The sequence below is a fragment of the Saccopteryx bilineata genome, chromosome 4, assembly GCF_036850765.1.
Source record: "Saccopteryx bilineata isolate mSacBil1 chromosome 4, mSacBil1_pri_phased_curated, whole genome shotgun sequence".
Classification (NCBI taxonomy): domain Eukaryota; kingdom Metazoa; phylum Chordata; class Mammalia; order Chiroptera; family Emballonuridae; genus Saccopteryx; species Saccopteryx bilineata.
In genome coordinates, this window is record NC_089493.1 from 293813025 (window position 1) to 293827453 (window position 14429).

The 14429-nt window shown below is 51.7% G+C and overlaps 1 protein-coding gene across 1 annotated transcript in view; it reads right to left on the minus strand.

Moving 5' to 3' along the window:
• The window catches only part of HS3ST4 (heparan sulfate-glucosamine 3-sulfotransferase 4), a 378222-nt gene that overhangs the window by 90862 nt on the left and 272931 nt on the right, over nucleotides 1-14429 (minus strand). The window lies entirely within an intron of this gene.

The window sequence follows — 14429 nt, forward strand, 5'->3', positions numbered from 1 at the left end:
TCCGAGCTGATCCACGCAGCCTCCTCCAAGCTCGTGCCTCCGGGCTGATCCACGCAGCCTCCTCCGAGTCCATGCCTCCAGTCTGATCCATGCAGCCTCCTCCGAGTTCGTGCCTCCTCCACGCAGCCTCCTCCGAGTTCGTGCCTCCGGGCTGATTTCGTAGGCCGTCTTGAGTCCCTCGGCATGACGCACGCCCGTGTGAAGTTACCAGACTCGGTTGCGTTTACGGGACTCCACGTAAATATCTCTCCAGATCGGTACTTCTCAGACTTGAAAAGGACAAGCATCTCGGAATACTGCCACAGATGCCCCAGGCTCCCCTGAACCTCCATGGAAAAGCGCGACCGTACCCACACTGCCAGGCCAGTCAGACTGTGGAGATCCGGAACACTCCACCCGGACTGGTCTGAGACCTCTCGAAGGCGGGGCCGTGGCTCAGTCATCTTTGCATCCTCATTGCCCGACCTCGGGCCTGGCCCAGAGGCAGCTTCTGAGCACACTGGTTAAATGAATGAGTGAGTGAGTGAATGAGTGAATGAATGAATGAGTGAGTGAATGAGTGAATGAATGAATGAGTGAATGAGTGAATGAATGAGTGAGTGAATGAGTGAATGAGTGAGTGAATGAGTGAGTGAGTGAATGAATGAGTGAATGAGTGAGTGAATGAGTGAATGAATGAGTGAATGAATGAGTGAGTGAATGAGTGAATGAATGAGTGAGTGAATGAGTGAATGAATGAATGAGTGAATGAGTGATGAATGAGTGAATGAATGAGTGAATGAATGAATGAGTGAGTGAGTGAATGAGTGAAAGAGTGAGTGAATGAATGAATGAGTGAATGAGTGAGTGAATGAGTGAGTGAATGAATGAATGAGTGAATGAGTGAGTGAATGAGTGAATGAATGAGTGAATGAATGAATGAGTGAGTGAGTGAGTGAATGAGTGAAAGAGTGAGTGAATGAATGAATGAGTGAATGAGTGAGTGAATGAGTGAGTGAATGAGTGAGTGAATGAGTGAATGAATGAATGAATGAGTGAATGAGTGAATGAGTGAATGAATGGTCATGTCTCTTCCTAAGAACAAAGGACACGTGGCCCATGACGGGTGGAACGAAGCTGAAACGGCAGGCTGACTTCGCAGAGCAGATTCCCCCGGGGGGAGTGGCGGTAGCTCCCGTGGAGTCATGTTGGCCCACTGGAGGCCCACGTGGGTCTTAGCGTGGTGGCGGCGGCTGAGCCGGTTTCCAGCATCATCTGAAGCCCAGGAGAACGGCGCTTCCCGCCCCTCCGGGTGGAGACAGAGCCTGTGACCTGCTGTCGCCAACGTGACATGTGTGGAAGCGGATCACGCCCCTTCTGGGTGGACGGCTGCAGGAGCTGGTGGCCGGTTTGCCATTTTCCTTTGCTCGGCCACACGGAGCCCAAGCCACTGCCAATGGCGGAGGCGGCGTCGCCCACACAGCTGACGACGGATGGGGGGTCTGGGGCAGGGGCGAGCCCGCCGCTGTGCGTGGGAAGCTCGCCTCAGTAGAAGGTACCCCTTGGCTGGGTAAGCAGCTGGTACCTGGCGAGTGTGTTCCTGCAGCCAAACCAAGATTTACTGAGCACGTAACACGTTCCAGGTGCTATGCTGGGAGCTTTAGGTTATAATAATGCACAAAAGGCAGATCGGCCATTTGACCTCGCCGAAGTCACAGTCTATTAGGGAAGACAGATGACGTATTTCATAAAGACACATCGGAATGTACCACAGTGACAAAGGCTTTGAGGCAAGGCACACGATGTCAGGAAAGCAGCTAACAGGACGGGGGGGGGGGGGCAGAGATCCCGGCGGGGCAGAGAGCCGCAGGAAGAGATGGACGAGAGGAAGGCCCGGGCCAGCGGGACGGGCCGTGAGACCCAGGGAACAGCATGGGCCAAGACCAGGACAAGACCCGTGGGTCCCCGTGGGTCTGTGGAACTGAATGGAGCTCCAGGAAGACAGCTGGGCAGTGCCCTGTCTGCCCATCCCCCCAGCACAGGCGGGCACGCTGCCCACGGGGGATGCCCAGGGAGCCGGCAGGCGGGAAATCACGCAGGACCACGGGGGGGGGGGGCGAGACTTAGCAGACACCAGCCGCTCTGACTCCACGGCCGATGCACTGAACTCCTGACTCCCCAATATATTTTTCTTCTTTTTTTTTTTTTTTGATAACAGGGACCCTGATTCTGACTGCATGAGCCCCGGGAACTTAGACCCTCGGGAGGAAAGAGAGAAAAGCAGCATGGTGAAGGGGCCTCCCTGATACTGCCCCGGACACCCCCTTTCCACTCCCAGTTCAAGCAAACAAAGCGTGATCCCCCTGCAGGACAATTCCAGCTGACGGCAACAGGCTCCCGGTCCACTGCCGGAAAGTGGACACAGGGAAAGGAGGGCTGGACCGGTCTACAACTCCCATCGCTTCCGGACAGGAGCTGCGGGGTGAGGGAAAACAAGGACAGGCTAGAGATCTTGATTCAGTGCTCAGGGGCTGTCAAATACGGTCCCTTCTCCCTCCCAAACTTCCCCAAATTGTGTATGCTAACATTGCCATTTCACAGAGGCTAACGACAGAATGGACAGGGAAACTGAGGCACAGAGAGGTCTCGAAGCCGGTAATGGGTACAGCTAAAACCTGAACCCACTTCCGTGGGATCCCGAGTCCTCCTGGGGCTGAGGGGTAAGCTGCCGATGGGGCGACGTTTAAACCAGGAGTTCTCAAAGTGACGCCTCCAGCGACCTGGGAGAGACACGGCAGACAGAGGACCAAACAGCAGGTGCCTTTTTGAAAAGCGGCAGCCATTAATCAGCTCCTGTTGGCAGGTGCCATGGGGCACTGAGGGCAGACCTCCCCATATTTCAAGAGAATCCTAAAATTCAGACAATTAGGTGCACTCTCCGAGCAGTTAAAATGTTAGCATCTAATATAAACAAACAAAAACACCCATCCGCCCATCTGTCCATCCATCCATCTGTCCATCGGTCCATCCATCCCTCCATCCATCCATCCATATCTCTGCACAGACCAGTGCTGCCTTTATTTTTATTTTTTATTTTTTTAGAGAGGAGAGAGAGAGGGAGAGAGAGAGAGAGAGAGAGAGAGAGAGGGAGAGAGAGAGAGAGAGAGAGAGAGAGGGAGAGAGAGGAGAGAGGGAGACAGAGAGAGAAGGGGGAGGAGCTGGAAGCATCAACTCCCATATGTGCCTTGACCAGGCAAGCCCAGGGTTTCGAACCGGTGACCTCAGCATTCCAGGTCGACGCTTTATCCACTGTGCCACCGCAGGTCAGGCCAGTGCTGCCTTTAAACCTCATGAAAACTGGGTATTTTTGGTCACCAGGAGACATGTGGCAATGTCTGGAGATATTTTTGGTTGTCACACGTGGGGACAGGGAGCGCTTCTATAATTTAGTGGACAGAGGCTGGGGATGCCTCTAAACATCCTACGCTGCTCGGAACAGCCCCCACCGCAAAGAACGGTCCAGCCCCCAGTGGTGACACGCTGACATGGAGAAACCCAGTTTCACCCGTGGTCCCTCAAGTTCTGACGTCTGGTTCAAGGCTGTCTTCACCCGACCGAGTCCTCTCCGGGGCTCGCCACCCCTCACAGCTGTCCTATGCCAGGGACAACAGAACTTTCCTTGCTGTCCCCTCACTGGCCTGGTGCCTGACCCCCGGGCTAATTCTTACAGAGGCAAGTCTCGAGTTACACTTGCAAATCCAGCTTCCTGTTCAAGTGTATAAGACACAGGAGCAATTGAACTCTGGTCAATAGTGTAAACAAAGCCTGGCGTGTAGACCAACCCCCCCGGGCGGGCGGCACCGGGCTTGAAGTGGCCCAGGGCACCTCCGCTGCTGCTGATCAGCATAAATGCTAAACACAAACCAATTAACACACTCCGGGGCTCCTTATCTCCTGCCACTTCCCCTGGAAAGAAAGCCCTCCGCTAAGTACACCTATCGATCTGGCCATTAGAGCCTGCGTCACTCAGAATAAAGCTCATTATGTTATCGAGTAAAAACAAAGTCACCCTAGTTTTCGGGAGGGGCCGTGTTATTAAGGAACTCCGTTCCGCGGTCCTCTGCACTGGCCCCGCCCGGGACGAACCCAGAAAGCAGAGTTTTGTCTGCACCTTAATGCGGTCTTGGCTTTTGCCCTGAAAACAAACATTCACATGGGAATCCTTTCTTTCTAAAAAAAAAAAAATAACAATAAAATAAAATTTTAAAAAAAGCTATTTTAGCATAGACGGGGGAGTTTGATGCTCAAAGGGAAGGCTATTGAGTGAGAAGCTGAACTGCGATTTTTGGAAAACAACAGCACCAACAACTGCAAAACCGCAGGCAGGCGATAAAGATGGGTCAGCTTTGAACAGGAGCCATGGGCACTGATCTGAGGACGCTTATGGGCAAAAACACAGAGCTGCCTTCCCTGGTTCCGGCACACGCAGACCGGAGGCATGTGAGAAAACGCCATCAGGGGACCCCCTTGGACGGTGTGTTAATTTATTCTGCGTCAGGCGCGGTGGGCCAGAGCCCACGCTGCACATTCGACCACGTTGGCAGCCGTCGCGTTTTGCGAGAGCGAGGCTGTCTCCCCAGCGGGAAGCCCCGCCCCGGCCAGTGCTCTGTCTTGTTGACTCGGCGCACGCACGCCCGGGCTAGGTCCGAGTGTTGGCACGGAGAGGCCACGGTGCCTGTGTGTGACACCCGCACACGTCGACAGTGAGCTGTCTCACGGAATGTACGCTACCAGCAGCAGCACGTCTGCTTCTAGCCCTGAGTTCCCCGAGGATGTTACCTTGACCCTACCTGATTGCTAAGGACGCGGTCTTAGCCCCGTACTCTCTCTCTCTCTGGCAAACGCTGTCCTGAGCGCAGCGTCTTTGTGGGGTACATAATCGCCGGTTACCCCATCGGCGGCTCTGATGGCACGGCTCTGGCGTGTTCACAGATTAACGGGAGAGAGAGAAGTGCTCTTGCTGCTCAGGGAAGCGCAGGCCATCCACGTTGTCTCCCGTCTGTCCAGCGCGGCACACGGACGGAGCTCTGTGCTGCCCCGAGAGCATGACCTGTCAGGCTGGCGAGAAGCACTTGTCACCTTCTGTAGGGACGCGGGGCGTCGAGGGGGAGGCAGCAGGGGCATCTCTCCCCTCTCCCTCCACGAAGACCACTGACACAACAGCCAAAACCGGCTCAATGGTGTAAATACACGTGGACAAAGAGGCCGGAGAGGGGACAAGAGTGAGTGAAGAAACGGGCGTGGCGGGGTGGGAAAGGCAGGTAAGCACCCACTCGGGCCAACAGCAAACAGAAGCAAGCACCTGTGTACCACAGACGCGTGAGGTGCCCCGCGTGGGGTTCCGGCACGCAGAAGGGAGGGACAGGCGCCGGGGTCGGAGCTGGGGGTGGAGGGGGCGGCTGAAGGCTGCTTGCTCCTCCCAGGCTGCCCCGCCTGCAACCCCTGCCCCACCCCAGCTGCCCAAGCCCGTGCCAGGCTGCAAACACCTCCAGCTCGGGAGAGACACAGGAAAACCCAGGCTGTCGCTCCAGAAGGGGCTCACGATTAAGCCCGGTTCAGGGACGGCCGCCTGGCCCAGTTCCAGCGGAACTGGCGTTTTACTGGAAATATCAAGCGAAGGACACATTCCTCCTGCTGAGGATGCTAAACTGGCAGCGTCCGAGCCTGGAGTGTCCGGGGGTGGGTCACCGTTCCCCGGAGAAAGGCCTGCCTGGGAATAAAGGTGCGTGCAAAGCCGGTCCAAAGGCTGAGAGGCGGGTCTATGCTGGGCCTGTCTGAGTCCTTCTCCGCGGATAAAACCAGCCAACGCTTATTGCTTACCGGTAGTTACTATGTATCAGCCCTGTTCCAAGAGATTTACTTCTATTAACACTCACGGCAGCCCTATGCTGCAGGCATGATAATTATCTCCAATTACCTCCGTTTCACTGATGAGGCAGTTGGACAGGTTAAGTAGTAAAGCAAAGATTCTCACTCAGCGGGTCTGGCTCCCCAGTCTGCAAATGTCAACACTGGATGCGTTACATCACCCTTGGTGGTGACTTCTGTGAGTCAGGAAGTTCCCCAAAGTCAGCTGGGTTTCCGTCCCTTCTCTCCCAGAGAGATTTAACCAAACCACCGTCGCCGGGTCTGCAGGGAGATCTCTGCCGACGGGACCCGTCAGGCCCACGGACGCTGTTAGCGTAGCATGTCCTTACAGACCTTCCTCCAAGTGAGAACTTCGGAAGACGCCTCGAGGAAACCCGAGTCCTGTTCTGCGCGCCGAAGAACCCACATCTCGTGGTCCCTCTGAAGTCCAGAGGTTCCGTACAGTGGTTCTTATCTGTGACTTTCCACAAAACGCTGGGCCACCACCCACCTTTCACTTGGTATGGTAAGCTAGGCAGCGGTTTGCTCGGCCGGGAATTTAGGCGTGAACCTCTTTCCCTATTGCTGGCGTCCTTCCTCTGTGTCTATACAAACACACCAGAGCGCAGCCCGGCGCGGCCTCGTGGGCTACACTTCAGTTAAGGTGGATGTTCCTTCCGCAGGGCTCTACAGTGATCTGGTTTAAAAAAATGTTCACGTGGCCCTCAGCAGTTTGGTCCCCTTGTTTTTTATGACTGTTTTTTCTGAGTAACCACTGCTAGCCCCCCCCCCAGCTTTAACGACCACCTGTGTGCTGACGTCCCTGGCCTTTCACGGGAGCCACTGTGAACACTCCCCCCCCCCCAGCTTTAACGACCACTGTGTGCTGACGTCCCCAGCCTTTCACAGGAGCCACTGTGAACACTTCCTCCCCCCCCCCAGCTTTAACGACCACCTGTGTGCTGACGTCCCCAGCCTTTCACGGGAGCCACTGTGAACACTCCCCCCCCAGCTTTAACGACCACTGTGTGCTGACGTCCCTGGCCTTTCACGGGAGCCACTGTGAACACTCCCCCCCCAGCTTTAACGACCACCTGTGTGCTGACGTCCCTGGCCTTTCACGGGAGCCACTGTGAACACTCTCCCCCCCCACCAGCTTTAACGACCACCTGTGTGCTGATGTCCCTGGCCTTTCACGGGAGCCACTGTGAACACTCCCCCCCCCCAGCTTTAACGACCACTGTGTGCTGACGTCCCCAGCCTTTCACGGGAGCCACTGTGAACACTTCTCCCCCCCCCCAGCTTTAACGACCACCTGTGTGCTGACGTCCCCGGCCTTTCACGGGAGCCACTGTGAACACTCCCCCCCCAGCTTTAACGACCACTGTGTGCTGACGTCCCTGGCCTTTCACGGGAGCCACTGTGAACACTCCCCCCCCCCAGCTTTAACGACCACTGTGTGCTGACGTCCCCAGCCTTTCACGGGAGCCACTGTGAACACTCCCCCCCCAGCTTTAACGACCACCTGTGTGCTGACGTCCCTGGCCTTTCACGGGAGCCACTGTGAACACTTCTCCCCCCCCCCCCAGCTTTAACGACCACCTGTGTGCTGACGTCCCTGGCCTTTCACGGGAGCCACTGTGAACACTCTCCCCCCCACCAGCTTTAACGACCACCTGTGTGCTGATGTCCCTGGCCTTTCACGGGAGCCACTGTGAACACTCCCCCCCCCCAGCTTTAACGACCACTGTGTGCTGACGTCCCCAGCCTTTCACGGGAGCCACTGTGAACACTTCTCCCCCCCCCCAGCTTTAACGACCACCTGTGTGCTGACGTCCCCAGCCTTTCACGGGAGCCACTGTGAACACTCCCCCCCCAGCTTTAACGACCACTGTGTGCTGACGTCCCTGGCCTTTCACGGGAGCCACTGTGAACACTCCCCCCCCCAGCTTTAACGACCACTGTGTGCTGACGTCCCCAGCCTTTCACGGGAGCCACTGTGAACACTTCTCCCCCCCCCCAGCTTTAACGACCACCTGTGTGCTGACGTCCCTGACCTTTCACGGGAGCCACTGTGAACACTTCTCCCCTCCCCCAGCTTTAACGACCACCTGTGTGCTGACGTCCCCGTCTTTCACGGGAGCCACTGTGAACAGTTCTCCCCTCCCCCAGCTTTAACGACCACCTGTGTGCTGACGTCCCCGTCTTTCACGGGAGCCACTGTGAACACTTCTCCCCTCCCCCAGCTTTAACGACCACCTGTGTGCTGATGTCCCTGACCTTTCACGGGAGCCACTGTGAACACTCTCCCCCCCACCAGCTTTAACGACCACCTGTGTGCTGATGTCCCTGGCCTTTCACGGGAGCCACTGTGAACACTTCTTCCTCTGAACACCAAACCTGCACCCCCAAGTTCCTACCAGGTACGCACAGCTGACAACCCCACAGCGGCAGCGATGGCCACGGCCCCTCTCTTCCAGGGTGCTCCCCCCCAGCCCGCTCTTCAACCTACAGGTCAGTTCTGGGAACGCCCTGTCACCCGCTCGGGGCCCTACAGCAGAGGACGGGGCTCCTGTCACCCTCGCCACCACCCTCCCGTTCAATGAGATGCCCAGTCCTGACCGTGCTCAGTAACATCTCTCCCTTCCCTCCCGCTCCTTCCACCTCCGCTGACCTGTCACCAAGAGATTCCTAAATGACCCTTCCGCTCCGGGTCCCTCCCATCCTAACCTGCCCCTTCCAGCCCGACCTGTCTCCCAAAGGCACCCCGGAGCCTCGGAGAACACGACCCCGCGGGGAGGGGCAAGCGGCAGGGAGAGCCTTTCCGGCACCCCCTTTACAACGCCCTCAACCAACCAGCCAAGCAGAGGAGGCCGGGCACCTCCCCTAACATGATAAAATCCGTCTCACTCTGAATGAGGGACAAGTCTATTCTAATTGTAGTGTCTTTCGAAATAGATTAAAAAGATCTGTCTCCCTCTCCCTGCCTCTCTCTCTCTCTCTCTCTCTATATATATATATAGATAGATAGATAGATAGATAGATATACATATATACATATACCTGATATATACAAAAACATATATATATGGTATTTACGTAAAGTTAGGACTGCTCCTCCTTCAGATCCCTACCCTGGGGCTTCCTCCCTGACCCTCCAAAAATTAAAAAAAAAAAAAAAAAAAAAAAAAAAGATACCTTCTAATGTTGCAAGCTTGTTGAAAAACTTCAATGACATACTTCATTACTTATTGCCTAAAGAAAGAGAAACCCTGATATTTTTACTGGGAACTAATTTCAAACCTTCAGAAGAGTCGCAGGAATAAAAACAGGACCAGGAATATAGCATACTCGTCCATGTTTTACGCGGGTGCGAGCACCCTTAACATTCTGTCTCGTGTGCTGTGTATGAATATTCACATGGACCCACACGCAATTCTCTCTCAGAACCACCGCAGAGCTCACTGTCTAAGTCACGGCTCTCACCTTTAGATGTTCCGGGCCTCCGTTTCTAAGAATAAGAGGTGTTTTTATCTAACCACACAGGACAGTTAACCCTCTTTGCTAAATTTAACACGAATTCAATCCTTTTATCTAACCTCCTGTCTGAAGTCCAATATTGTCAATGGACCCAATCAGGTTCTTTATTGCTTGTTTCTGCTGTCTAGAACAGGATCTGGTCAAAGGAGCAGAGCTCACATTTTGTGGCTGGAGCACTTTAATCTGGAACATTTTTCACAACCTTTATCTTTTATGACCATTGACATTGTTTGAAGAATACAGTGCCTTTTTTTTTTTAATAGAACTTTCTTAATTTGGATTATCTGATGTTTCCTCATGGTTAGATTCAAATGAGCTGTTCCCTGATCAAATACCCCTGCCTTCTTAGGTAACACATCCAGGAAGACTAACTATTTTCAATGTGGCATTCACGGTCTTCACATCTTGACCCTTCTCAGACGACCGAACCCTGTCCGGCTGACCTCCCAGGGAGTGCCTTGGATAGCCGGCCTTCATTCCTTTGGGGAATGCCTCCCCCCAAATTCTTTTTACTAATGCTGCTCTACCCTCAGGGTTTACATGGGGTGGACCCCACCTCTCTGGTTCCAGAGACGTGATCAGGAGCCAGGAACTGTTGGGAGTCCTTCCACTCATTAGCCACAGAAACGTGGCTTCCCAAGTTAGGTCACCATGGACTTTTTCTGCACCACCCTGGACATACCTCTTTTCTTTGAGCTCTCTGACTGATGAGCAGCATGTTAGCATCTGAGAAATAATATTTTAGCCCTTCCTGAGAATGAGAAATAAGATGTAGCTCTAAGTTGAAGTGTGTGTGTGTGTGTGTGTGTGTGAGAGAGAGAGAGAGAGAGAGAGAGAGAAATATGTGATGGCATCATTTAAGCGCCCAATTCCTGCCATCCCTCAAGCCTTCCTTACCTGGGATTCTCAGCTGCAGGAGCTGGTAAATTCTTACATTGCTTAAGCTGAAAGTGGGTGTCCATACCCTGCAAACCACAAGGATCTCACTCTGTTACCTTTCTCATACTGGCCTGGGTTGCCGAAGTCCCAGCATGACCACAGACAGGGCAAGAATACATGCACTTCTTTTCTAATTAACATCGTGTACATTTTATCCACAGAATGAGTCACCATTTCCTAGGCTCGGTGTTTACCTATTGCTATATAGCTCGTTCAACCATGCTCTCCGGCAGTCACAGAACGTCTTAAGATTGTATTTTAAATGGAAAGTTCCATGTGAATGTTTGAAAACCCGGAGAATATGTCTAAAGTAGTTCTCGGAGGAAAACTCATAGTTCTAAATGTTATGAAAATTTTAATTCTACCAATAAAAATAAATGGAGCTCTTGGCTCTAGAAGAATAACAAGATACAGGCAAAGGAAACAGATGGCATCCATTGACAATGAGAAAAACAGAGATGACTAGATTATGAAATAGAAACAAAAAAAGGGGGGGGGGAGGTTTGAATTAATGACATGTACGATCTCAAACATAGTTTCCTGGAAGAAATACCCGCTCACCTCATCGAGAGAAACGGCACAAAATTCAGATTCACAGTACTGCCGTAAGACTGGAGAAAGAGACTCAGACGCAGGGCAGTTCCATTGTGCAAGAAACACACACACACACACACACACACACACACACACCCCCCCAGAAAGCCTCAGAAGTAAACTCTAGGAAACCTTCAAAGGAGAGTCCTGGGCCCTTGAGGCTGTTACAGAGCGTTCTTTTAAAGCACAAGGCCAGAGAGGCTCAGAGGGAATTCCTTACACCTTATCAGAGCCCTTCCGCGGGAGCGCTTCGACGGCCCTCCAAGCCTGACTGTGAATTCATCGAGTGGACAAGACGGGGAACGCTCGTCCCAGGCGAGGGGCACGTGGGCGGGAGAAGGCTTGGCCGTATGAATAGATGGAAGGAAATACAGTGTGTCCGTATACATTTACAGTGTGTCCGTATATATATATATATACAGTGTGTCCGTAAAGTCATGGTGCACTTTTGAACGGTCACAGGAAAGCAACAAAAGATGATAGAAATGTGAAATCTGCACCAAATTAAAGGAAAACTCCCCCAGTTTCATACCTATTCAGTGCAGTTCGATGTGGGCTCACGCACAGATTTTTTAGGGCTCCTTAGGTAGCTATCCCGTATAGCCTCTACAGACTCGTCACTGACTGATGGCCTACCAGAACAGGGTTTCTCCACCAAACTGCCGGTTTCCTTCAACTGCTTATCCCACCGAGTAATGTTATTCCTATGTGGTGGCGCTTTGTTATAAACGCACCGATATTCATGTTGCACTTTGGTCACGGATTCAAATTGAGCGAGCCACAGAGCACACTGAACTTTCCTCTGTACCGTCCATATCTTGACTGGCATGGCCGTGGGCTGATCCGCTGTATACACACTGTTACGTCATCATCTGCGCATGCACACATGCTGCCACATCATCCTACAGACACTGGGAGGGTTTTCCTTTTATTTGGTGCAGATTTCACATTTCTATCGTCTTTTGTTGCTTTTCTGTGACCAGTCAAAAGTGCGCCATGACTTTACAGACACATTGCATATCTTCAGCAAGTGGCAGGAGCCTGGCAAAGGTGGAAAAGAAGCAGTAAGCGTCAGAACCAGGGATGGAAAATACTCCGAGCATAGGAAACGATGGAGACGAGTCTGAACGGGTCAGCAGAGGGTCCTCAGCGCTGTTGAGAAGGGCGGGAGAGTAGCCGCGTCTGTGAGATCAGTGATTTAACACCGAACTTAACGGGATTCGGAAACAGGATGTGGCCAGAACACCTCAATACCGTTAGTGCCCAGGTGTCAAGGGGCAGAGGAAGACCAGGGCAGTGGGGAGGCACCTGGCGGACTCGGTGGTTCAGCTTACGCCCTCTCTTTGGGGAACGATATTCATTTCTCCTCAGGGAAGCGCTGTCCCTCCACCGTCCGTGGGTGGCCCGTGTCGGGCCTGAGACTCAGCCAGCCAGAGCAGCGGGCACAGGGCCCAGGCATACCCAGTCACAGAGTTTTATCTTCCTGGGGGAAAAAGAAAAAAACAACAACTGGCTCTAGCCTTTAGTTTTTTAGGCTCAGCATCACGACATCAAGTCTGGATTGCAGTTGTGACTCTTCGGAAAACGTCTCCTTCCTGCTGGGGTTTACTGAGTCGAACGAGGAGCTGCAAAGTGACGCTGTGACCATGAAGCCAGGGGAGGAAAGGTCACAGAGAGAGAAGACGGAGAGCCACAGGGTCCTGGCGCCCACAATGACAACCCCCGTCTAGCCCTCCTCGAATCACGGCGAACGCCCCGCAGGCGTGGCTCTGCCGAAGCTCGGTAGCGACTTCTTCATATTCAGTGTCTGCCGTTCGCCGGCCGCCCAGAGGTTTCTGGCCCCCTCAGCCTTGTCAACAGACCAGATGAGAAATGATCAAAGGAATCACTCATTTTAAAATCAAAACGGCACCCAGAGACCATGACTTACTTCTGTGCTCTCAAAAACCATTTCCTGGAAATCTGGAATGAGGTAAGAATGACCTGGATCGTGAGTATGATTCAAATTTTTCTGGAGGTTCAAAAAAAAAAATTTTTTTTCTCTTTGCTGATATAATTAATTATAAATCTGTGACGTCTAAAGAAGCTACAGATAGGAAAAAAAAGAATTAAATTGGATCAAGTGTCTGGATATAAGAGAAATACAAAACATCAACACATCTTCAAAATCAGGCACTCACCAAGGTAGAAACTGAAAGCTGAAAAAAATCATCTTCCTACACGTGGTGAAAAAGTACTTAAAAAATGCATTAAACCCAAAAGATATGGGACTTATAGGAAGAAATCTATAAAACTGTATTTAGGAATATTGATCTAGATATCAATAAGTGGGAAAATATGTTATGTCCAGAGATAGGAAGGCTTAGTGTATTAAAATACTGATTATTGGAAAATGATCACATTCATGTCATTTCCATTTTTTTGCCAATTTTGTAAAATGATATTAATTTTCATAGGGAAGAATAAATTTCCTGGAATAACTAAGAATGTGTCAAGAAGAACAGTGAGAACTGCCTTGCCTCGCAAGGAATTAAAGCACACTAGGACAGCACCATACTCAAAACAACGTGGAAACAATACAAATGAATGAGAGGGCAGGGAATGACCCTCGAGATAAACTGCATTATCTATGACAACTGTCTATAATAAAAATGTTAGTAATTAAAGCATAGGTGTTTATTTATTTTTAATCAATGGTTCCGGTGCGACTACCTATTATCTAGGGGGGAAAGAAATTGAAACCATTACTTCATATTGTCTATCAAATTTTAGCTAGGTGAAAAACTCATTGTAAAGAGAAAGAATATAGCTAAAATCCTAGGTTATAATTTAAAATGATATGAGTCTCTTTAGATAGGGAAGCCACACAGAACGCCCAGAAGCTATAGAACCCCGTCTCAGTCTCAGCCTCATCCCAGGGCTCTGGGGCAGGACAGGCGCAAAGCAGTCACCAAACGAAAAAAGAATTCTTCTTAGAGTTCCCAAGAATGCATCTGGGTGCAGGATGGTCACCACCACCGCTGACAGAGACTCGCTCTCATCAACAATAAGAAGACATGCGGTTTCAAATCTTAGCTGGTCTCTGATTACACATTTCATCACTCATTCCCGCCGAGGAAAGAATTTCCTGTATCGTTATTTATACTGAAGATCTCCGGGCCCATCTTATCGACAAATATGCCATTTTTTCACAAGGAGGAAGAACAGATCAACCGAAGTGAATGCGCTTCTCAGCCGAGGGTTCCCGGGATCCGTTCCAGGATGCTGTCCTGGTCGTCTGGGTCCAGCGGAGGTGGGTGGAGGCATCAGAAGAGAGGAGAGAAAACTCACCTTTCCTGTTCACCTACTACGTGCAAAACACTTTCAATATCTCATCAAAGAAAAAGCACAGCATGTGTCATCATTCCTGTGTTATACACGAGGAGACTATTTTGCTCAAGGTCACCAGGATCAGTTTCCCGATGTAGCTA